The sequence below is a fragment of the Falco rusticolus genome, chromosome 5 (genome assembly GCF_015220075.1).
Source record: "Falco rusticolus isolate bFalRus1 chromosome 5, bFalRus1.pri, whole genome shotgun sequence".
Taxonomy (NCBI): domain Eukaryota; kingdom Metazoa; phylum Chordata; class Aves; order Falconiformes; family Falconidae; genus Falco; species Falco rusticolus.
In genome coordinates, this window is record NC_051191.1 from 31,244,752 (window position 1) to 31,269,707 (window position 24,956).

A 24,956-nucleotide genomic window follows, 5' to 3' on the forward strand; every position below is an offset into this window, starting at 1 on the left:
ATTTCATCTTCACACTTATGGAAGCACAGTAAAAGGCTTAAACAGTTAAAACTAGCCTGTTGCTGCTGGGATTTGGGTCTAAATTCATAATTGCATAACATCATCTACAGGTATTATTTCAGTATCTTAAAACATTTCTTTACACAGTATGTGCACATGCCTGACAAATGTGTCTGATTTTGCAGTCCTAGAGATGAAACTCTGAAGCATCATGACTTTTTTCATCTTGAAACTACAAGAAAAAACCTAGAGACTAGGGAATTCAGGCAGACCTTTTAATCACAGGTGTCATCCTGGGTTGTGAAAGAAGAGCTTAACAGCCAATCCTTGCAGATTACATGCAAAGATATTATTACAAAAAGCAGGATGAAACGTAAATGATGGTTTTGCAAGTCTACATGAAAGGAAAAAAGGAAGCACCAAGTCCACATTGAGCAAATCTGATAGCCTAATCAAAAAGTAGCACATCATACATTGCAAAGTGTTGAGGTACAGATGGCTAGGAACATTAAAAGAGGTTGTTATCGTTATTGTTCCTTACATAGCTGAGTAAAGAAAAGACATCTTGTATTGTATTTGGCTATAAAATCAACTTCCTCAGCTAGATACTGCCAGAAGGAATCTAATGGAAATGTCTATTTAGTGAAAATCAAATAATTACCTTGTAATTATCATCTCGTGTGTCACATTTAATGTTAGCATCTCTGAATCAAGGAAAATTCAAGAAATGTCTATTTGAAATCCCTAAAAAAACCCCATATGGCAAGTATTTTAATTAGGCTACTTTCACTAATCAAGCTAAGTATTCCACATAGCAATGTATCTCCCTTGTCAATGTTAACGTAACCCACCCTTGATTTAATCTTCCTATCCATCTTCAGGAAACCTTTGTAATTGTTGATTATTAGATTCTCTGAAATACAGCTTATGCAGACCAAACTTTAGCCACTTCATAAAAACTACTGATTTGCACTCAAACAGCACGCTGGAGCAGTCTGAAGGGAAAAACCGTTTGTTCTGTCTCAGCTGATGTATAGTGTAATTTTCTGAGAGTCTTTCATTGTAATTTGCAAACACATTAGCTAAGACTATAAAACAAAAGCAATCTGTACTACCCATGGCCCAGAAGAAGCAAAAGCAGAGAGTTAGAAAACATAACAAATGTCTGAATCATCTTGAGGTAGGGACACACTCTACCTCAACACAGAACATCATTATCCAAAATGTGCCTCATCTATTTTTTCTAACTGACAATGGAAGCCTGGCCACCGAACACCTAATATTGCAATATATTCTTTAAACAGGCTGCATTAGACATCTAAAGAGGGGCCTACAGAAGGCAAACTTATGCTAGATTAATTCAGGGGAGCAACACTGCAGTTAGGTTGTGAGAATTCTTCTAGTCCCTTTGTCCATTTCCTGCAGCTCCATCTTCAGTTCTGTAGTCTATCTCTAGAAGGGGATTTATTTCCCTTTCTTCTTTCTGTATCAAACTTCTGTAATGCCACAGATCTCACAGAAATCCCAAAAGAGGGAAGCTGCTTAACACGGAAACACTGACGTTCTCTGCTGAACGATCCAATGCAGAATTTAGCAGGTCCCACTAAATATATTTTATTTATTTTTAAACAAAACAGATGTAAGGGAATTCTGGGCAGGAAGGTGCATGTAAATGTAGCTTTGGTGAACAGTCAGATGAGAGCATAACTACATTCATGGATAGGAAAGGACCGCATAAAAGACATCGCTACACAGAATGATTGTTTCAGCATCTCTCAGCATGAATTTTAAACAAATCAAGAAAACACCACATGATGTATCTAAAATTGCATTTCAGCATCTCGCAAAAAGGAAATATCTGTTAAAGATCATCGACTTCAAGAAAGCCCTTAATATGAGTTTCTGTAAAAAGAGAACTTGAAATTGCCTGTCAACAAATCAGCAGATGCCCTTTCTGAAGCTGACAGGTGCTTTTTGGCATTAATGTAATGACCATAAATACCTCCTTGCACAGGGTACAATCAATTGCTTTAATCAATTTCTACTATCACTTATGAAGTATGCAGACAATTTTCTAATCTATATTTTACAGTGACATTAAGTATGCATGTTCAACATACTCTGGCAAAGCTGACTGTCAGTTTCTTTTCCTTTTGACAAAAATCAGCATTTTGCCTATAAGGTCTGTCTTAAGAAAAACTGAAGTGTGGGCTCTTAGGCAAAATTAATTCCCCTAGAATACAGTAACACAATCCACAGCAGTGTCAGTCTTCAGCAAAGCTCTGTGATACATGGAGATTTTAGGATTCAATCTGAAATGTTGCTTTATGAACAGAACAACCTGACAGACTAAACCAGGATGATTAGGGGTGCATTCAGGTACATGGATATATATATCAATAAATGAAACAACTCTGTTAACTGTTTTCTTAAATCTCAATCTATGTATCAGAAAATTAAGTCTGTATAAGATGAGAAACCAATAAGAGTCAAAGAGAAGATAAAACACCACAGAAACCAAATACATTCCTTCCCTGGCCCTGGTTTAATTTTCTCCTTCCTGATGTGCTTTCTCTCCTTCTTCTCCACCTTCTGCTTAAACTTACATAGGCATCAAACAGAGTTGATACTTGCCTTTCTTTGCACCTAAACAGTTCCTTTGAGCATTGTGCTGGTTTTGGCTGGGATAGAGTTAATTTTCTTCATAGTAGCTAGTACAGGGCTGTGTTTTGGTTTTGTGCTGAAAAGAGTGTTGCTAATATAGGGATGTTTTAGTTACTGTAGAGCCGTGCTTACACCGTCAAGGCCTTTTCTGCCTCTTACACCACCTCGCCAGCAAGTAGGCTGGGGGTGCACAAGAAGTTGGAAGGGTACACAGCTGGGACAGCTGACCCAAACTGCCCAAAGGGATATTCCATACCATACGATGTCATGCTCAGCATATAAAGCTGGAGGCAGAAGCAGGGGACCTCTGGAGTGATGGCACCTATCTTCTCAAGTAACCATTGCGTGTGATGGAGCCCTGCTTTCCTGTAGATAGCTGAACCTGCCTGCCAGTCAGAAGCAGTGAATGAATTCCTTATTTTACTTTGCTTGCATGCACAGCTTTTGTTTTACCTATTAAACTGTCTTTACCTCAACTCACAAGTTTTCTTACTTTTACTCTCCTAATTCTTCCCCCCTCCCCTTCCCACTGTGGGGGGAGTGAACAAACAGCTGTGTGGTGCTTGGTTGCCGGCTGGGTTAAATAACGACAAGTATATGGTAAGAAACTTCTTTAAAGTACTTTTATACTGAATCTTGCAATGCCCCTAAGACTGGGTAAAAAGGAAGCAAAGAGGTTAAGTCATCCTAACAGCAAAGCAATTCTTGCTTGAGATGAAATCCCTTCTACTGTCTTCTAATCTACCCAGTGCTCTCTCTTAAACGTGAGTTTGCAATGAGAAATAACAACAAAAAATACCAATGTGATTTCTGGCCTTTTAACTGCTATCTTCCATGCATATTACAGATAATACCCTTATCTTGGCCTGTTGAAAAAAACAATAATCTCCTTTCATTTTTTTGCTTTGCAAGTATGAATAGTAAACCATTTGAACAGATCACTGAAAATGGTAAGAAAAGCAAAGAGGACCCTCAAAAACTAGATTTTGAAAAAAAGAGGCAGGCAGACAAGTACTGTTAAAAAAAAACTGAAGAGAGACTAGGAGGTATTTGAAAGATGGACGTTTGGACAGTATTTGGCACATGACCAGCACTGTAAGTAAGCATAACCTCACAGAACAGGGAAAGTAAGCATTTGCTGGACACCTTTTACTCTTAAAATATTTTAAGGGGAATGGTAATGTTCACCTATGGGTGAAATTTAAAGCTGGACTAGGAAAAGCACAATGAAGTAGGTAACTGAAATAATCTCACATTAGTGGAACTGAGGACTAGTTAAACTAAATATTCATTTTATTGTTTCCACCCTTCTACTCAGTGGATACCAAGCTATTATTGTTGAGGCGACTGGAATTACTGGAGCTAATACAGGGTTAGAAGTCAAGAACTTCCGACCTGTAATCCTGGATTGGTCTCTGACTTCTGTCACAGTTCAGTCTCCCTACTAACAATGCAGAGACAATAATATCCAACTCATAAGGGAGCTTGGAGGATTGAAGTCTGTAGTATTTTGAATAAACACTGTCACTTTTATGTTACCTGCAGCACTTCAAAAGATCAGACTATATGACTGGGTCTTAGCTTATGTCTTGAAAAATGCTGACTTCAGTAGAAGAGAAATCAGGCAACCCTGAGTGTTTTTAAAAGTCTCATCTTTGCATTACTGAACTGCCATGGGAACTAAATGTTTGTAACTCTGAGACTTTGGTTGATTTCCAGAATTAAATTACAGGACTGTCTAAGTTCTCCTTTGGTTCTAATGGCTTAAGATTGTTTTTATAAGGTATTATAAAATACTGTTTATTTTATAAATAAATAAAAATAAATATAAACCCCAAGATTTCTTCAACATATTGTTTTACAAAATTCTTTGAAGCTACAAGTGCCTCCTCCTGTTCATGTGAGTGCCACCCTCTGTAGAGGGCTCTGGGGATGGCTTATTACAAAGAAATATGTTTGATAATATATTTAATGTGGCTCACCTGCCACTACTATTAATACTGCATTTATCCCACTAAACCCCAAAGCAGGATCTCTTTAGCATAGAACTTATTCAACGAAAAAGTAAAGGTACTCTTAAATGGAGTTGTTTAAGCAAATATGAGGAAGTAGTACATGGCCCAAGGACTGCAAGACTTTTAACTGTATTTTCTGTCAGTTGACAGTATTTGCTGGATTATTTAAACATAATGAAGTGAATTCGGTAACAATTCTAAATTGTTTACTGTTCCATGTTTCACTCCCATAATTATTTTTTTTTCTGTTTGTTTGGAGGTTTTGTTTTGTTTTGTTTAGGTTTGGTTTGTTATGGTTTTTGCTAGTTGCAAAAACGCTTCCTGTGTTATAGAATTAAAATACTAAGATAAGGATTTTTTATGTCTGGTAGCCCTAAATGAAATCAGACCACCTCATGTATAGGCATGTATCTGTATTTGCAGGCATGTATGCCTTTCTCAAGCTGTATCCACCCACAAACACATCCCCTGTTTCCTTACCCAGTGCCTCCAGAAAGCCAAGCTCCAACTCTGTTGCATATAGCTGTTCTGGATTTATTTGGGGATTTTAGGTTACAAACTAAAGTGCACCAAATAATAACTGGATAAAGTCCATACATACACTTATGACAGACATAAATTATATTACTTATATGAGTAAAAGATTGAGGCAGAAATATTTACTTTGGGTAACACAGTGTAGTCACACCAGTATGGGCATAAAACTGAATGTGTGAATAAACAACAAATTAACAATTTAATTGCTATCATTTTAAAATATATAGAAATGTAAAGTCTTTAGAATACAATGTCATGTGATATTACATCACAGTATCTATATTGTCAAAGGATCACCCATACCTGAGATGCTGGGCTACAGAGTCATGTATTACACAAGGGAAGAGGGGAGATGATCCAAATTTAGATTCCTACATAGCAGCAATTAAGAGATCTATATCACTCTGTGCAAAACCAGTGAGGCCTTTGATGCCCAGGCTGTGTGAAAACCTTCAGTAGGTCAGCATAATGACTAACCATAACAAAGAACACGTAACTTACGGCACAAGAATAACAAAGGACGATGGTGTGCTCCAGCCTGGACATGGCACACAGAGACTAAGAGACATTTTTAATAGGGTTCTAGGTCTTTGTGCTGCCTGGAAACCTTCTGAAGTCTTAAGCAATGTAACTAAATTAGATATTGAAAGATACTGTCATTGATAGTGACAATAACCTTGGCAGGAGGCAAAAGGTTGTGCTGCAGCAGTCCAAGAACATCTCTTTTGGAAGTCTGCTAAGAATATTGATTTGACATATTCTGTACCACAAGCCTGTTTATTAAAAACTGCACTTTACTTACACTAGTCTTAAAAACATAAACAGAAAACTTCACGGTCTGAATTTTTTGATTTAACATAATAAATACAAATAATAGCTTCCTATTTTATTTTTTTTTATTACAGTACCCAGAAAGAAGTGGCTAACTCCTTTCAAATAATGAAGAAACCACAAACAAATTATCAGCTGTCAGCTATTGCCTGTGGAACAAGAGTATACCCATGAGGCAATACTAGGCAGAGAAACATGAGTTGGGCCTACTCAAACTTGGGTCCCATATTAGCATGCTTTTCTGCCTGAAGGTAACAGGCAGCCCCACACTGGAGATGGCAGTCCTGCTAAACCTATGAGGGATGTTGGGATTTCCTCTTGTAGGAGGGTGGGCAAGGGCATGTACAATCTTAAGATTAAGAAGACAAGACAAAACAGCCCAGTTCAGCTGGGTCAAGAACCTTGCAGGAAGGATTTCAACCTCTGTAGGCTACAAGGACAGCACTGAGCTGGCCAGACTGCTGGCTGCTGCTGGTCTGTACTACTGAAGACTGACCTGGTCTGAAATTTTTGGTAGAGTGTGGAAAAAACCTTCGCCCTGAGAACCAAAGTTATGGGATTACTACAAAAAGTAGAGGATTCGACCCTTTTTGGGCAGGGCAGCATAATTCATCTTCCTTCTTAGTTCAACCTACCTTGTTTAAAGCAAAGTCAGGCAATTCTGCGTAACTTTACAATTTTCTACGTAACCAACCCTAATATAACAATATGGTTTTGAAACACAAAGAATGAAATGAGCAAGTCCCAGGACTTGCAATACTTATCAAGGAACTGTATCAGAGCAAGGAAATGAACTACTTGACAGCATGGAAGGGATCCCCCTGGTCACTAGGCATAGCCCAATACAATCACAGACCACCCTGGTAAAACCCTAAGGCCAGAATGGCCTTGAATATTCTGCAGATTGCCCAGACAAGTTGCAGAACACACCCTACTACCCTGAAGCAATTTGACATTTCTCCTGCAAGAAGCCAAAAGCTACATGAATCTATCTCTAAGCCACTGGAAGGACGTAGGAGAGCTGAAGAACACCCAGATGTCATAAGGCTTTGCAATAACAAAAGAATTTGTTAGGTGATAATACCCAGAGGGTAGCACAGGGGAGCAGAATTTTTCTTTTTCCACTGTTTGCAGGGGGGAAAGGAAAATGGACCTGTTTGTATTAGCTTTGCCCTTCTACAGTGATCATGTAGGTTTTTTGAGTTTTTCTATAGTTTTCACATGACATAACACTGCATCCCAAATCTTCCCTTGTGCCTCGCACTGGCTCTCTTTGTTCCTTTCCCTAGGTAATATTTCTCCTCATTTTTTTAGGAGTTACTAAACTAAATTTTTGGTTTGTTGGCTTTATGTTTGGCATGTTAACTTCATTCACTGCTCAGTTCTGAACATATATGCTCCCCCCCCAGATCAAGAAACAGCTATTTGCTTTATATTTAGTCAGTTTAACACGATCAGAAGGCATTTTCCTGTGAGATGCCAAATTCCCTAAACAATAGCTATAGCTTGTGGAGAGGTAAAGACACTCAGCAAAATGCTTAAGCACATACTCAACACTTTTAGTAGTCTGAAAACCTCTGAGACTACTGCTGTACTTAAACACATGTTTGTATAACTGAATCCATGCACAGTACTCAGTCAGGCTAGAAGACAGCCATAATGGTAAAATTTGGTGGAGAAGGCCCAGGTGCTTTCTGACAATAAATCAACCATAAAATCACAGTATTATAATTATACTTTGTTGTTCCACTCAGGGATGCTTACAGTTTTGATTTTTGATGGCTGCATGTTAAATTTAATTCTGTATATGGACCAAGAATGCCCTGAGAGACGTAATCTTTCTCAAGTACTATTATCTTGCACCATCAGACAGTTTTCACATGAGACAAACACGCTAGTTTCTGCATGCTTTTGTCTCATCTCAAAATTAATTCCATTCCCAGTATGTCAGTAAAAGGCAAACAAACAAATGCTGAAGTTCATGTTCCTGGATCTTCCTTAAAGAGCCTCCGAACACCCTATTGTTCACCTTGTCAGTACTGGCTATGTACCTATTAGGCTTACCATATATTTAATCATTAACTTTTGACTACACTCCTTGATACCTCATATCGAACAAAATGTCTTGCCCTTGGTCACTAATTATTATATAAATAAATAAATAAGTGCTTTTAGATTACTTTAGAGATTCACTTTCTCTCTCTTCAAAATATTGAAATTGTAAGCAGACACTCATTTCAACTAGCATCTAAAAGTAAAACTAAAAATGATCCCACTGTTTCAAAGAAACACCAGTGTATTTCGAGATAAACAAACAAAAAACCAAACCACAAATGGGCTTTTCTTAAAAGGCGTTTGTCTTCCACCTTCTGAAGCCAATTATAATTAAATTTGGGTATATTTCCAAAAAGAAAACAAATATTATGGAGCAGATTCCAATACCCTCAATTGCTCTGTGTGGTCCTTCACCTCTAAATTATCTCCATCCATGATATATTACCTCATTTGAGAACTATCCATAGCTCTTTGTTAGGGAAATTAACATTACCAAAATAAAAGCATCTGATTTATTAATAGGAAAGTAAAGTACTTGAGTTATAACAGCCAAATAAATAACACAGGTGTGTACACTTATACTTGAATCTTCTTATCTATATCTTCTTACACTTAAATTTGAATCTTCAAGGAAATGAACCTACCTGACAATTCCTACTTCACTGATAGATGAAAAACTATAGACTAGTAACCAAATTTAAAGAAACCCTGTAGAACTGCACTGCTAGTAAATACCTTTTAACTCCCAAATGCTACCATTTCCCATTTGCCTTGATAATTTGGGGAAGAGATGAAAAGAAGTTGAAATGGCTCCTCTATTCCGGAATTAAAGACAGAAGCAGAGATTCCAAATGTGAAAGAAACTCTCCATACGCAAGGGAAGCCAATGAGAATATTAAAATTCATTAAAACTTATTTTAGCCTTGGCAGGATCAGATCTGCAAGTCAGTTCTTCTAGGGAAAAAAGTTTGACTGGCTTTGCTATCAGCTCATTTCTCATTCCTCTCTAAGTTAAAAAGGACATTCTGTTAATGAAAACTGTAAATATTCAAATACATGAAAAGCATTACAAATACCTAATTTTGATATCCAAAGGGGTCTTCCGGTGAGCTGTGCAAACTGATACTGAAAAAAAAAAGTAATCTTTAATGATTTGAAAATTACTGCATTAACAACTAGAAGACTTAAGAGAAAAATTATGTATTTAATATAAAATGGCTCCTTCATCCAGTTCTTCCAGCATGCCTTTTACTATACCATGAAAGTACATTTGTAATGCTGCCACTGATTCCATCAATATATTTTTTTTAGTGGAAGGTTTATAAAATGTATTGTTATATGAAAGCAGAAATTACTTTAGACAATCTTGTATGCTTTCACTCTCTACCTACCTACTGTATAAGAAGTACCATGAATCTTAAAGCCTGAGGAATGCTTTGCATTTAATGTATTACCTGAAAAGTTGTTGGAAGTAAGGCTTGTCTTTATGGTTTGGATTCGTACCTTCCCCTTGTACAAGCAAGGCTGGTTCACAATGCAGAGTCTTAGTCACTGTCATAGCAGGAATACATTCTATGAGATAACAATCCAACTCCTCGTTGCTATTAATTGCCCAAAGACCTTCCATTTGCATACTTAGCCTTGCACATTACACAGTTTTAGGAGAGAAAAATGAAATTAGTTTTCTTGATTTTTAAGAAGTGGAATTTTGTATACATTGTGATAGGAAACAATGATTGTTTTGTTGTTATTTAGATAATGTGGCTTGCTTTTTTTTTAAAGGAACCTTTGAAAGTGATGCTTATTTTTGTTTTGTTGGAAATAAAAACTTTTAGATATACGTGTTAATAGCACTGACAACACTGCCCAGGGAATGAAAGGACATCTTGTACTCTGCAAAAAGTAAATTGTCTGTTAGTTCTCTGCTAGGTCAGTTTTTACAAGAGATTTATGTTTTGAGGTCAGGACAAAGCTGATGGATTTCATGAAATATGAGGTTCCTTTTAAAACAATATAGAGCTATTTTCAGCTAAATGAGCATATATTTTGCAATTCCTCCTCCTCATTCTTCTTCTGACCTATAACCTCCAAATTCCATTCCTATTTCTGTTCAGTCTGAATGCCCTTGGGTGATAAGCTGGGACCAAATCAATTTCTTTCACTACAAATCCATTCTGTCCCCTTTCAGCTCGGTTCCTAGCCTGGCCATGAAGCAGTTATTTTTCGGGCCTAATGAATATCACTTTCTACTTGTATAGAGGTTTCACTTCATCTCCCCCTCTTCTGCTGTCATGTGATATATTAACTTCTTCAATCAGTTCAACAGGAATCATCCTTCCCTTTCTGTCTATCTCCTCCTACCTTCCCTTTACTTTTCTTCCTCCATTTGCCTTCCTTTCTCCTGCTCCCAAATCAAACCCTTCTTGACCTCTTATTCCTTAACATATTCCATGTCTTTGTCTCTAACTGTCATCCCCTGACATTGTTACAAAATGTAGTTGTTCTTTTTGACTCTTCTGTCCAGTTTCCAATACTTTCCCCAATTATTTCCTTCAGCTTAATTCTCCTGTTATTTCCCCCCCTGCTCTTTGACCTCCTGATCTCTTCTGGTTTTCTGACTCATTGTTTTCAAGTACTAAGCAAGAATAAGGCAATTTCTATTTCCAGTAGTTTCTTCCTATGATTATGATATATTCCTATGAAAATATGCCTCAGCTACTGCACTGTAAACATGTGGAAGCTTCAACATCCTAGTTCATAATCGAGAGATTTCTGGTGCTTGACATTAACCTACAAAACCAGAAATGTTTGTACTTCATACTTACTGTTATCCCTGCAAGTGGTTCAGTTCTCCATACAGTAACCAAAAGCAATGCCAAATTATTTTGCATTTCTTACAGTTTGGTTTTATACTCTGAAATTATTTTAAAATGCCTGACTTCAGAATATTACACACCCTTCCCCAGAAGAAAAAAAGTGCTCGTTTATAGTTGGACATGGAAAAGAACATAATCTTGAACCACAGACCTGTTGAATATTGTAAATTAATATATGGATGTTTTTTATAATCAAACAATAGGTTTTAGTATGGGTAACAAGTATTTCTCACCCTGATAGCACAACTATCTGAAAGCATGACATTCCTTTAGCAGACACGGCACTACAAGACTGATGTTGTTAGTTGGAATCTTGGAAGTAAAGATTATAACCAACCTGCAATTTTGAGCAAACTGAGCAGGCCAAGAGGCTGCAGAGGTACACTACAAGGTCATGCAGGAGGCAGAACTAAAATTATGAAGCATTTTTAAGTCTGCGAACATACTTCTCTAGTTAGAGGTCATGTTCACATTAAACTCATCCTGTATAACAGTGACAATATGAACATTTCTCTCTTTTTTGTAACACATAATATGTGGTTGTGAACACAACCAAACCCACCAAGACATGTAACTATTTTTTGCCTTTGGACCTTCAAAATGAAAAGTGAACCACCCAACCCAAGCTGCACATTAACTAGTTTTTCACTGAGGGCCGTGGTGGCATAATGATTTCACATGTCTTAAAATCAAGTGCAGTTCATGTTCCTCAGTCTGAAGTCATCCTGAAGTATCACTCAATTTTCTTTGCTTGAGTTCAAGAGCTCTCACATTATATTTGTTCTTGCTTGCCATCTAGGAGCCTTATAGTATTGTATTCTTTGTCAAGAATTTGCTTAATAAAGGGACGTGAATCAAAATTCTATTCAAAACACATAAATAAAATAGCTTTCCCTAATAGTCTAGCCTATCCTTTCAGATATGACCATACTGATTTCCATTTCCAAGCTTGTAAAAAGTGATGTAAATTTTATTGAAAAGCTAGTGAACATAAGAAGAAATTGTTCTTTGAGCATACAGTTAAGAACCTCTGATTTTGGCAACAATGGATTACAAAAATATAAAAGCAATTTTTTGCTAGGCATTTTTGCACCTTGTAGTTTAGTTATAGTCCAGCATTAGCTAATATTTTGCTGTTATCTATATACTGTAGTGTATGTAAAGAAAGCTTGACATGATGCCAAACACAGAAACTGTAACATTTTTTCAGGCCAGGATTCCAGTTCACTGCCATGAAAGAAGAGACAGAACAAGGTAAAGGCAAGAATAATTTTCCTAATTGAAAGCTTGAAAGCTCTACAGGAAGTGCTGACTGCCATCTATATCAGAATTACTGAATCCCTTTCAACTTGCCCTCTGTAGAGCCAAGCAGTGAAAACAGATATCATAGTTTGATTCTGTACTGACTTCATGTAATCACGTTTCTTATCTGTTGTCAATTGAGGAACAGTTCTTTATATTGCCAACTTTTATTTCTACAGTTACATACATTTCGTATTTTGGGTTACCCTTGCTGTTACAAAGTAGAGGTACATCAGAAATAATCTCTTGGGCTTAAAGGAATAATTATTGGAAGAAATTGTCCCAATAGATTTGAGCATGCATAATGTGTATTATATATTGATATAATATTTATATAGATATTTTTATATATATATAGTATATTGTATAATGTATACTGTATAATGAGATCTCCCTCAGATGAGATCTTTTTCACACACTGGATCCCATGCTTGGACATTAGCTACTGTGTGTATTTTGTCGACTGGAAACAGCCAAGAAGGTTCTCAGGCACACAAATCTGTCAGAATTTCTTTCTTCAGCAGCATAATGCTACCCACTGGCATGAAGCAAATGAGTCACATCCTAGCCTTGTCCCTGGTTAAATTGATTTAGGTAGACTGAAATTACATGTTTGAAAATAACTAGAGTTCATAAATAGGTAAATTAAAAAGCTGTTAATTTATTTTGATGGAGAAGGACCTTGGTAACGTGTTTCATTTACATTCCAGGGCACAAACATTATTACTATCAAGGTCAATGAAGAAGACAGTTAACCTTCCAAATAATTTGTTTTAGTTTTGAACTGTCAAATTCTATATGAGCTATGAATGTAGTATGCATTCTCTTGCCATGTAAAGCAACATGGGTTTTATTTCACAAAACGAGGTTTTGTAGCAGCTCAGAGTGCAAGTGTCACTACACAGTGAAGTGTGGCATTCTAAAGCAATTTGTAAGGTTATTGGTAGAAAAGATTATTCTATTTATGCCAATGTGGAATAGCTGCTAGTAAAATGAGGTATAAAAAAGGAAAATATTTTATACAAATAAAGACAGCCAAATAATCTGTCTGTATTCTTTCCCACATTGTGTGTCTGCTGCAATGCAAGGAAAAAGTTGCTTAAGGAAAGCTGTTGAGGGTACACTTGGAGACAGCACTATAGCATTCCGTAAGTACTCATCAAGTTGTTTAATGCAGATACAGTGCTTTCATCAGACACCGGTAACATGCTTTGATTTGCAATGTTTATGCTGATGAGCTATGTTACTGCAGGCTCCAGTAACTCTTTTACCTACACATCTAATGAACTACTGGACTTAAATTAGCTACTTGTTCAACTACAGTTATTTATTTGTTACCTTAAAGAAGAACATATTTCATAGAGAAGCAACACGAAGCTCTCAGTCTAATGTATGTTACTCAGTCAACATGCAGAACTGTTTACAGACTCACATGTAGAGATTAAACAAACACTCAGCAATGGTTTTGTTAAAGCTGTGAAGTCAAGGAGCTGGAAGTTTAGAAATGTTGTATCCCCTAGTTAATACCCTAGAAATGTACTGTCCCCTAGTTAACCCATCTGTCACACTAAATTATCAATATGGCATCAGAAATTCATATCCACAATGGAGAAAATGAATATTTTGGAGGATATGATGGTGTGGTTAAGTCAGTTTGTAAAAAGTAGTTCTCAAATTCTTTTAAAGCAGGCTGATAAAAATGTATCACAAGCAGAGTTTTTCCCTATACACTTGAACTGTTGCGTTGAGCTATAGTTACACAGCCCAGAGATGAAAGCTGGTATTCCAGCTGAGAGGAGCTCAGGCAGAATTCTGTGTCCACCTGGAAGATCCACTAGATGATGGGGGAGAGGAGGAGAAAGGCACGGTTTTACACAAGTCATGCAGTGGACACTAAGCAGATGGGCAGGAAGAAACTATGGGGAACCCACTTGCCTGGACTACTTCAGCAGCTCCTGAGCAGACTCAAGGTATTCTCACTGTATTTCTATGCAGCTCTTCTGTTTCAGAGTGGATGTTTCAAGTAACAAAATCCTACCACAATAGCTCTCAGAAAGGATATTAACACCATGGAAATTTCAAGCAAAACTGGGAGAAAAAAGTATATTTTGGAATGGAGGGAATGGAAATTCAGTTTATTATGAGCTATGAAAGAAACTTTTTATTGTGGATACCCTAAACTTAAAAAAAAAAAAGTGTAAATATATCTTGTGAGACTGTAAACAAACAGAAAATTCATAATTTTCCTTTCAAGATGTCTACAAGTTCCACATCAGATCTTATTTTTAGGTTAAATTTGAATGCTTTTATTCTACTGAATCAATTCCAAGAATTCCATGAATATCACCAATATCTGAAAGAACCTGAATGAAGTTAAATGAAACCTGCTAATTCAAAAGTCTCTGACTTTGACTTCAACCATAGCATTCTGCCTGTGCTGGGTCTCTTTTGTTTCTAGAGCAGAATACCGGTACTTAAAAAACAAGACACCGGAAAAATGTGCATCTTTGACATTAAATCTGATTTTATATAGAACTGACATTCATCAAACACTTCAAACTGCTGTACGTATTAGGACACTTGATTGCAACCACAGTGCAGTCAAACTTAGGCTGGGAATACTCAGCAAGTTTGGTGAGCTTCCAATTCTTTCATCAGAAGGAAGCAGCAAAAGGGTAATTTTAACAGACTGCATTTCAACCAAACTGGAGGAGCATTTCAAAGGACAAATGAAGTTCTTCTCTAGGGCCTTATAATTAGTCTATGAATAGAAGTACTAAAATCCAAAATGCAAGGGAACAAGTGAAAGCTATCTGGGGGAGCAGGAAGAAACAGTTTAACTCAGGAATTTAGAAGTTAATAGAAACATGACACTAAATTTTAGAGGGAAGCAAAGACATGTGAAAAGGTAGAGATGTATTGCAAAGGGGAAGGAAATTTTCTGAACAGAGTAAGGGAGAGGTTGCACAGGAATTCTTTTATAAATTGTATTTTTGAGAAAGGAAAGCCATTCAGTGGTTTGTGGGTTTCCTCGGTGGAATAGTAAAAAAAGTAAAAGAAAGTTATTAGCCAACAACTCTGACATGTACTCAAATACTTACTATTTTTAGAAATGTATTTTTTACTTTAAATATGTCAGTCACAGGCCCATGTTTCTGCCACTGCTGCTGTTACCTAATATTTAAATTGATTCTGATTTTGAAAAACTTGCTTATTTACTTTAAATGTTACCCTCATATATCACAAATTATCTTAAATAGAACAGCCATTTTGCACAGCATTGTAATTACAGACAGCACAAAAGATACTCAGCTGAAGATCACAGCTGTTTAAATATGGACAATACTATTTAAAGGACAGATGCACGTTTTGTGGGGGAAAAAACCCAACAACCAACCCAGGGGAAAAACCCCCAAACAAAACCCAAACAAATCTAAAGTCAAAAACCAAAGCCCAACATCACACTTCTAATCTCAGTTACAAGTCTCCTGAGTATCAGCAATGTTCAGGGTTTTCATCACAGATATTAGCACAGAGCTTGTACAGAGGTCTTGATGATAGGCACTAGATGTGTTTGACACTGCCATCAAACTTAAGCAATAACAGCAACAATATTTGAAGAGTAGCTAAAATGTTGAAGGAAGAACTTAACATTTACTGATTTTATTTATGTATTTTGAGTACAATATCCTAAGTATTAAAAATAAAATTAAAAAATATTAAAAATGCTATTCCTCCTGTTCAAATTAGTTTCCCACAAACCACTTACAACTATCAGCTCATAAAACCACTTCTTTAGCACAGCTTGGGTTTATAATACTCTAATGTAATGTGACATTTTTATTTACCATTCATATTAATACATTAAAAACTGGCTAGAATTAATTAACTAAACTTTGTGAATACGATTTACAAATAAAAAGAATGTAGTAAAGTAAATTTTGCCAGAGTGAGGAAGACTAAGCAGAACAGGAATATGGAGCGATGATAGGAGCATGAAATTTAAGATAGTAAGTGTTGCATGCACATTTGGTGAAAGTAAATGAAGACCAACATAAACCTGCATATCACATTTCAGGTACCACAGCAAAAAGTAGTGGTCATCTGTGCACAGTCATGTGTAGCAGATGTTTGAAAAGGCTACTATGGTCTTAGGGTGCATAAGCAAGGGGATTATTTATAAATCAAGAGAAATAATGGTTCCATTGAACAAAATCCTCATGTCAGAGGCTATATATAACTTCTCTGGGTTTTAATCTTTGCAGTACCTGTATATAATGATTTTAAAGGCTTAGTCTCTGAGCTTGAGCTTTTCTTAACACAAAGCAGATAAAAATGACATAGCCATTTACCTTTGCAATGGGAAAAAATATGACCAAGGCAATCTTCTAATAGACAAGATTCAAGAAAGTATCAAACTTAATGGAAGAAACTTGCTTATTCTGCAAGGACAAGGAATGTGTGAATTGCAAAAATTGCAAGAAAGATATGGCAGCATTTAGTAAAGGGAAATCTAATGAACTCACAACCAAAATTTCTGCAAGTTACAGGCCAGTATTTTTTCAAAAATTAAATACTCATATTGGAAAGGAAATATCTTTTGTCAAATTGAACTGTTCAGCCTTCTACATAGGCTACTTTCCTCCATGCTCAAAAAATTTCTTTCTCTGAAGACAAACTTTTCCAGAAAGCATATTGATTTAGCAGGTAATAATAAATTCAGGTATTAAAATTTTCAGTTACTTGATGTTTGAGCTGATGGTATAAGCATGACCTAGTTAGTCTTTGCTAGCTTTCGCCCTGTTAGCTGTCATAATGTTTTGCCCATTTGTAGAAATGGATGACTTTGACTAGGAGTTGATTTTGCTACTTGATTTAGTCAGAAAACACTGCTGTTGAGGCAAAAAAAAATAGAAATAGCTGGCTACCAGAATCTAAAAGGAGATGGTGGAATTTGTATTTTTACAGCAGAGCTGGTAAAAAAAAAAAAAAAAAAAAAGAAAAAAAAAAAGGCTAAACTCCAAAATGAAAGCTATATACGTATCTTCTACACCAGTCTTGAAATTTTGTTAGCAGTTCAGGACACTAAAGTCAAGGATGTCCAAATTCTTTAGCAGGGAGGACCTGGAAAACTTATCTGGAGATTAAAAGGTTATTTTAAGATGAAAGGCTTCAAGAGTTCTCAATCTGTTCAGTATTTGAAAGAAGAATAACATGATTATACCAGGTACCAGTGAACTTGTAAAAGTACTGTACAGATTATAAATGCAGCAGAATGAAAAATAAGGATAGGAAGATGGACAAGGAAGTAATATACCAGAGGAAAGGAAAATACTACTTCTCTGTGTTGCACAAGAAGCAGTGGAACATATGATGGTACTGGAAAAACTGTTAATAGGATTCACAGCTGCTCAAATATTCAGTATCACTATTTGCCAGTGGGTACAATGGCTGCATCTGTCCAAAGGCAACTGGATAGAGTTGGTGAATCTGTATTCTTCCTCAGCTTCCAACGTGTGGTAAAATATAATCACAGTGATTGGTGTTCACTGTTTGTTTGAGCAGAATATTACATGTCTGAATCTTTAACCACACAATAGTTGTTTGGTATTTCAAAACTTTCTTTTCACGGCTGAATACTGAAAAGCAGGACCTATTACTGTACCATCACCTTTTTATAACCTGTTCAAGATCTCAGGCTTCTAATTGAAAGAAAATCAATAGGCTTAGACTTATTTCTTCTCTCCTTTGCCTCTTCTTTCATTTATTTTTGTGTTTAGTGACTAAAGCATCTTCCTCTTGCCCTGCTACTTGTTGCTCATTGCACTACCATACTTACACTATGTGACTTCATCCATTGCTCCTACTCCATTCGGTTTATCAATAATCTCTGATTCTGCTTACTGGTCCATATACATTCTAAATCAAAGGATCTTCACTCCATCTGCCATTTTACTGTTCATCTCACAGCCCTGTCTTCATCACTTCCCCTTCTGCGTGTCCTGCTCTTTCCTTACCAGTGTTTCCTACTAAACTGATCAAACCTTTGACAAGTCTTAAATCCTGCCATCCTAACACCTCTACAGCCTTTCATATTACTGTCTACACTCCTTTTCTTAACAGCTATCTCAGACTCTGTGGTTCTGTAGTTTAGTTTTCACTCATCCACCTTTTGCCTTATCTTTTTTTTTTTCCCTCTATTGTACTGGACTCTCCTATGTCTTGATCTTACCTCTGGTGAATATTATGTGGATTCAGCTATAATTTGTAAGTCAATGACTCATCTCTTTTTCACAACCAGACAGTTCCCTGTTCTGCATCTCTGACTTCCTTTCCAATGCATTACTCTAAATGGCCTGTTAGCAGCTCAAACTTACTATGGCTAGTCCAGAACACTTCGACTTCTCTAAAACCTTTACTCATATTCTGACTCATCTATTCTTTGGTGCTTAGATTCATTAATAGGAAACTTTCTGCTGTGGCTCAGGATATTTATTAACACTTGCCCTTCACTTAAATTCTTCCTTCTTTGCTAAAATCAAACAATCAGCACTTTTTCTCTTCAAAGTGAAAAATACTGTCTGCAGTCTAACTTCTTTCTTTCTTGGTAATCATAATCTTCTCACCTTCTCCTTAATTCTTGCTCATTTGTTGCAAAGCCTCTCCTGATCTACTCAGATTTTGTTTCTTATACATTCAACAAAAAGCCTTATCTAAATCATCACTTCTCTTTCTGTGCTTCATCTTGTAACTTCTTTCAAGCTGCCCCCTAACTATGTGATCTTTATTAGTCCCAACATAACCACATTCATATAATTTCTAAAAAATCCATTTCATGGAATCACAAACTCTAACTCACATCAGCTGAATTAATCCTTCCAATTCAATGCCATATAGTAATGAAACAACTCTAGTAATTTTGTAACAAAAGGATCTCCCACCGACTTCTAAGTGCATCTTGTTTGGCTGCAAGACCCTAAACCAGAAACTGGTTCAATTTGCATCCCATCTGAATGGTACATGGTACCTGGAAGACACCAACTAGGCTGATGAAATTGAAGCCCAGTCTATAGGCAATCTCAATATGAAATTCCATTCACAGGTTAATGATGCTCCAAACATAAGCCTTTGAGCTTGTATTAGAAGACTATTCCAATTGTACTAATAGCAAGCAACCTTCTAACACTAGCCTGAAGTAATTAATGGACATTTTTACATCTACTTGTTCTGGAGTATATTTGGTACTTCACAAATACTCAGGGTAAAGAAAGCGAGTAAGAGTTTACCATACAAAGAGAAAATCCAGACAGAAGTTTTGTCTCTACAGAGAAAAAGCATGTAGGGGGTTCGAAAAGCTTTCTCTTCAGACACAATCGTATCTTCAATAACACAACAAAAGCTGCCAGACGTTAACAAAGATAGGTGTGGCACCTGAAATTAAATTAACTAAAATCAGTTAAAGTGAAAGGAAAAGAACACAAGAGGAAGAGTGAAGAAAAACAAACTCAGTTTTAAGTTCAGATATCAAGATTATTATATGAGAAGGAAAAACTAAATCAGATGAGAAATACATCCCTATGAGAAGCACTGCTAGCATCAACTAGATGAAACATCATCTCCTAGAGAAAGAAATGAAGAAAAAATGCTCCTAAAAGTGAGTGATGTACACCTGTTACAGTCAATACCACTAGGGATGTGTTGTTATCTGTGCATTAGTTAACACTTTCTAATGCTTCTGTATCCACAAACCTTTTCATATGTTTTTGTCTGCTATTCTTATTCTTATTTCATACTAGGTTGTAGTCGTCTGCCAAAACATCATGAACAGCCCCATGCAGTATATAAAAAGTTATTCCTACCTGTAAAATATTTTTAGAGCCTGGAAGTGTCAGTAGATGCAAGACTATATTGGCTCTTTCCTGCTCCCCACTCACTGAAAATATTACTGTGCTTTCTGGTCATAAACACATGAACAACTCCCATTCCACTGCAAACAAATGACAATGTTAAAAAAGAAAAAGAAAAAAGATGAAGTATTTTTACTATATAGACATCTTAATTAGCTACACATTACTGAGTTCATATTTCACATTTACTTTTTTGTCAAATGTAAACTGAGGGGCTGCTTAACAGCTAGACTGCATGCAGGCACCTCTTCACTTCAAACTTTTGAAAGGTAAGTTTAATGTTTACACTGTCTAAAAGTCAGTGTACATTAAATGCTAGCATCATATTAGCCCACCACAAACTATTTAATGTTGTGAAGCCTATCCAAGAGAAAAGTGAGCTCCTATAAAATGTATTTTTATGCCACACTTCTCTGAAGTGGATACTCCCGTTGCTGGACTTGTTTTGAAATCTACCACAAAAATTAGTAACTACCTGGTTTCTGTATTAACGATTCTATAAATGTATCATGAGATAGATACACTATGGCTATGGTTGCTATAGAGGAGTTTTAATATAATCTCCGGAATGATCTCTGCAATCTTGTAAATCAAATTTATCCCTATATAATCAACAGACTGCTAAAGATTGCCACATGCCTATACATATATACACACATACGTACATGAACAAATGAGAACATCTCTGAATGTGTATATATATCCATATACACACCACACCCCCTTCCTGCAAACACAGAAAAAAATGCAACTATAGAAGGATTCAATATACATACACACAGACAGAAACACTATTTCATTGAACAAATTAATGATTTAGAAAGAATTTAAATTACTCTTGCTCCTTTCCTCAGGTTTCTAAGGATGGGCAAAGGACAAGACATTCTTCTGAATCTCCTATATTAATTTAGCAGCAGAGACAATATAATCATCACATAAATGCAATGTTTAGCAAGGCTATATTACATGCACTGCTAATGTTGACACGGAATATAAATTGAATCAGCTGGAGGCAAGAGTTTAGAAGAATTCAATAAATACAGAATCAGACTGTTTACAGTATAATCACCTGAGTTTTGAAGCTGATGCTTAAGAGCCACATAGTTTCAAGATCAGTAAAGAAATAAATTATTGGGGGAAAAAAAGAATTATTCTAAGCACACTTTCAAAAATAGGCATAGAGAGAAATTAAGTCTTTGAGGGTTAGGTCTGAGTATGGCACAATCTTTCATCTTGAAGCTAGAAATATATTGCTATTCCATCTCCAAACCACACCTACAAGAAAAAGTTGTTCATATAAGTAAATTATGAAGGATGACTAGAAAGCATATGGCATAACAACTTTTAATTTCCTACTCCAACTAACCTATTGGGGACACTGCTCTGACAGGTTTTATTCACTTATGAAACTGACTCTTTCCATACAACTTCTTCCAAAATTTGCTACTAAACTATTTTAAAGTGGTTTTAATTAAGCATTTTTGTAGCTTAACAGATACCTTATATACCAGATTTACAAAATAAAAATTTGGAAAATTTCTGCTGTGCCCTGCATTGTAAAAATGTAAAATCTTTTATTATGTAGATCATTAAAGGAGAAAATTTACTTTTAAAAAAACCTACAAACCCTTGAAATTTTCTAATGCAAATCTGTCGGTTAACCCTATCATTTACCTTGATCCATGCAAATTAAACTTTTTTGTTTTTAAAATGGAATAAAAGTCATTTCCCCTCCAAAAAAAACACAAAACAACCATAGTTTGGTAAAAAAACCCCAAAACAAACCACAAAAACATTTAAAAAAAAAAGAAAAAAAAGAAAAAAGAAAAATACTGATAAGGTAAGCTTCAAATAATGAGGAAAAAAAATCATACTGTCATATTAACATGGTTAATAATTTCTCTTTTTAATACAAAAAAATAATCCCACAGCAATTCACCATTATTTTATTTTTTTCCATTAGTATCTACACATGGAAGCAGACTAGAAAATGGTTGACAGAAACGCGAGCCAACATGTAGAGGCATTATCTATGGCAGAAAGTATAATCACCTCCAGCCCTCTGCTCTGCCCTTCATGTAATTTCTCTTACCCTCCAGGCAAGGACAACTGATGTGCTTATTTGCCAGCTCCTGAAATGCCAACATTTAACATCAATGCATTGTGGTAAAACAAAAAGAAGCTAAGTGAAATCAACAGGCTGGACATGACGTTCTCTGGGAAGATACCATGTGTTAGAAGGGTCAAGACACAAACCCATCCCTCATCAAATTGTCTCACTTCAATCCATTCTTAGGTTACATATTAGTGGAAGAACAACTTCAGGAACTGCTGAATTAAGCTTGAGGTGCATAACAAAAAAACCCAACATGTAAAAATTGAAACAACTACGTTGGAAATGTTGGGAAAACAACTTCCAACATTGACACTTCTGCTTTCAATCTGAAATTGGCCATGATGTGGCTAAATGAAAAAGCAGACAACAGACTTTTCCCCTCATATTGTATAAAGAGGTTTATATAAGATTTAATCACAAAGAGTGAGAAATGAATCCATATCTACATCCTTATCCATTAAAACTTTTTCCCAAAAAGTCCTATGTAAGCAGAATAAGTATATGAAGTAAATCTTCCACAGTCTTAATATCATACATAAGGGTGGTAGTTCAGAACAGCTTCATAGAATACAACCATAGAATCATAGAATCATTTAGGTCAGAAAAGATCTTCGAGGTCATCAAGTCCAACCATTAACCCAGGACTGCCAAGTCCATCATTAAACCACACCGCTAAGCACCGCATCTGCACATTTTTTAAACATCTCTAGGGATGGTGACTCCACCACCTCCCTGGGCAGCCTGTTCCAATGCTTGACCACTTTCAGTTAAGGAATTTTTTAACATCCAATCTAAACCTCCCCTGGCACAACTTGAGGCCATTTCCTCTTGTCCTATTGCTTACTACCAGGGAGAAGAGACCTTCACCCACCTCACTACAACCTCCTTTCAGGTAGTTGTACAGAGCGATAAGGTCCCCCTGAGCCTCCTTTTCTCCAGGTTAAACAACCCCAGTTCCCTCAGCTGCTCCTCATAAGACTTACCTTCCAGCCCCTTCACCAGATTTGTTGCCCTTTTCTGCACACACTCCAGCACCTCAATGTATTTCGTGCAGTGAGGGGCCCAAAACTGAACACAGTATTTGAGGTGCAGCCTCACCAGTGGTGAGTACAGGGGGACAATCACTTCCCTTGCCCTGCTGGCCATGCTGTTTCTGATACAAGCCAGGATGCTGTTGGCCTTCTTGGCCACCTGGGCACACTGCTGGCTCATGTTCAGCTGGCCATCAACCAGCAACCCCCAGGACCTTTTCCTCCAAGCAGCTTTCCAGTCACTCTTCCCTGAGCCTATAGTGTTGCGTGGGGTTGTTGCAACCCAAGTGCAGGACTTCAGCACTTCTAGTCGAACCTAACCTGTTTTGCTGTAGTACTGGGAAGCAGTCATCAGACAAGTAAGTTAGTGGTGAACTTCACTGTAAAGCTGAGACCTTACGTGCATGTAGTAGCCTCAAGAACAATGAAGCCTTGAGATAAGTAAGATCACCCTTCAAAATGTCTATCAGTTTTTTCTGCCTCTTCATGTTTCTAGAGCACACATACTTGACTGCAGATTTCTTACAGCTATAAAACAGCATAAGAAATTTGGTATGTGACCCTTTTTGGGAATGTGAGGAATTTCCTACTGAGAAATTACCTATTGTTTAATGGAGAGTCATTGATCTCTGCTCACCACCTGCTTAGTCCAACTGTTTATTTAACACTTTGGGTGATAGCAACACTTTATCTCAGAAATTACCCTTGCTGAGGCTAATGAACATCATGTTGTAATTTTAACTAGATTCAGATTTATCTCGAGTCCTAGCCAAGCACTGACTCCATTAGTCGATGACAATGGCTTGTGTGTTTGGCTAGCATCTTAACCCACAAATTGTTACACTAAAATAAACATTGACAAATATGCAAAAGTTGGCTCAACAATTCTCAGGTGGGACACAATGTGTATTTCAAGGTGTCACCCTTTCACAAGATCTGTATACAACACTTGAATTTGATTAAGAAAACTTATTTTGGATACTTCTGTGCCTGTAAACCTCAGGGTAGATCAGAAGGCTTGCTGTGATGCCTGTGTGACACAATTCAACCACTGCTAACCTGTACTTGAAAAGAGAAAGGAACTCTTCGATTTCCCTGGAAATTACTTACATATGAGTAGAACATCCTCCTTCCCTGAAAAGAGCTTGTAATGCAAGAAATGCCCAATCAGGGAATTCACAGATTCAAAAGAATACCCCCAGACACGAGTTATGTAGAAGATCCCTCACCAGGCACCTGTACATCTCAAAATGTGGTATTAGAGGGCAGGAAGGGCTGTTGAGTTCTGTTGCCACCACCCAACCGGGAGGAAGTGATCCTCTCAGAAGTGGAAGAATATGGCCTTAACACTTCACACATGTCTATACTTGAACATTTTACTTTTTCAAATTTTCCATGGATTTTGAATTTAAATCAGCTTTCATTTTATTCAAACCAGTTTATTCACACAGTGTCACTGTTACTGTGCCACCGTTAACTTTTGATCTCAACAAATTTATTTTTTTCCAAAAGCTGGATTAATAGCACTTCCTATGTCATTGTCAACAAAACAACATGAAAAAAAAAAGGTTTTCAAATGGTGTCATCAAACTGCAGATCACTAGTACACTATAATAAATGAA

At 36.6% G+C, this 24,956-nt stretch overlaps 1 protein-coding gene across 4 annotated transcripts in view; it reads right to left on the reverse strand.

The window, feature by feature from the left end:
- The window catches only part of SYT1 (synaptotagmin 1), a 357,438-nt gene that overhangs the window by 240,176 nt on the left and 92,306 nt on the right, over positions 1-24,956 (reverse strand). Inside the window, exon 3 of one of the 4 annotated variants that reach the window (XM_037390040.1) lies at positions 9,179-9,227. The exons of the other annotated variants lie outside the window; for them this stretch is intronic. The gene's annotated coding sequence lies outside the window, so the exon portion shown is untranslated. The remainder of the gene's footprint in view (positions 1-9,178; positions 9,228-24,956) is intronic. 4 annotated transcript variants of the gene reach the window in all.